This window comes from Cyprinodon variegatus, unplaced genomic scaffold (assembly GCF_000732505.1).
Source record: "Cyprinodon variegatus isolate N-32 unplaced genomic scaffold, C_variegatus-1.0 Scaffold1507, whole genome shotgun sequence".
In the NCBI taxonomy this organism is placed as follows: domain Eukaryota; kingdom Metazoa; phylum Chordata; class Actinopteri; order Cyprinodontiformes; family Cyprinodontidae; genus Cyprinodon; species Cyprinodon variegatus.
The window spans coordinates 66,296-67,774 of record NW_015151960.1 but is presented as its reverse complement, the minus strand read 5'-3'; the positions used below and the strand labels follow the sequence as shown (position 1 = coordinate 67,774).

At 37.2% G+C, this 1,479-nt stretch overlaps 1 protein-coding gene across 1 annotated transcript in view; it reads right to left on the bottom strand.

Annotated features, from left to right (window-relative positions):
* The window catches only part of LOC107103701 (stonustoxin subunit beta-like), a 34,333-nt gene that overhangs the window by 23,077 nt on the left and 9,777 nt on the right, over nt 1-1,479 (bottom strand). The window contains exon 2 of the mRNA XM_015403500.1: nt 628-801. The gene's annotated coding sequence lies outside the window, so the exon portion shown is untranslated. The remainder of the gene's footprint in view (nt 1-627; nt 802-1,479) is intronic.

Below are 1,479 nucleotides of genomic sequence, written 5' to 3'. Positions count from 1 at the left end.
GGGTTCAACTGTCTCTCCTTCCTGCAGGAATTGTATCCAGAATTGTGAATTTCAGTTCTTCAATTGTGTATTTCAGTTCTTCTTAAGAAAAAACCTATTTATGAACCCGACAGACATGTTTCATATATAGTCAATGAAACATTATTAACCTTCTAGTGGAACCAGGAATGATACTCTGATTATAAGAAAACACTCTGAATGTCAGGAGCATTAAGTTTTCAATCAGAACTAGAATGGCAAACATACATATCAGGTTTTGTTCTAAATTATTGGGGCTTTTTCTCTGTTGCCTCCTGTCAAAGATTTTTGGTAAGCCTCGCTCTGAGGCACCAAAAGCAGATTGAGATCCAGTGATAAGAGACGTTTACCTAAATGTTAATAAACCAGTTTTCTGATATATTTTCTAATGGAAAAATGTCTAGACTAATATGACTCAAAACAATTATTATTTAATTGAGTTTATGATTGATTAATTCTAAATATTTGTTGTAAATAGACTTATGTAGATAAAGAAAAAATCAAACAATGAATGAAGCTGTAATCCATTTAACTTCTGTACCTTCATATAAAGTGGACTCCTGATACAATTTATTATAATGACTGAAAAACAGAATAAATTGTTCAGACCTGAGAGTTTCCAGTTTGCAGTTTGGACTCTTCAGTCCAGAAGACAGCAGCTCCACTCCAGAATCCTGCAGCTTGTTGTTACTCAGGTCCAGCTCTCTCTGATTAGAGGACTGGGAGCTGAGAACTGAGGCCAGAACTTCACAACTTCTCTCTGAGAGTTTACAGTCATTCAGTCTGAAATGACAGATACAAAAATTTAACAATGGTTTTGCTAGATTAAGACTATAAAAAAATAAAACAACCATATAGTGCTCCATCTCACTGACTTGAAGATAACCAGATAAAGAAGTTAGTTTGGTGTAGTCAGAAATGTTTGGCAGCACTTTGAATGTGCTTCTGGAGGTAGAGTTTGGGTAAGAAATCACTCTTTTATCATTGTTTGGTTTCTAAAACTCATTGCAAGTGCCTCGTATTATATTTGTTGTGTAAATTGATGTTGATGTGTGGCCTCACAGAATTCTATATCATGACTCAGAACAGAGTGACACAGTATGAGGCAGGACAGACAGTGGGAATATTCAAATAGCATTTATTGAAATAAACAGACAGTGGATTTGTAGTAGCAGCAACTAGGGTGTCCGAGGCAGGCTGACAAGATGCAACGTTTGCTCGAAGAGAGCTCCAGATGCTGAAGCCTAGATTGATACAGAGCTGACAGAAGATCAGATTGAAAGGATAATCCATAGGGACCTCAAGCACCTATTGTTGACAGATTCATGTTCAATCTACATGAAGTAGGTGTCCAAAGACAGGTCAGGCAAGCTCAGAGGTCCAACAGCAAAATACGTCAGGATCAGGCGATCAGAACCAAATCAGTAACGCTAGAATAAGTGTCACACCAAAGGCTCAAGA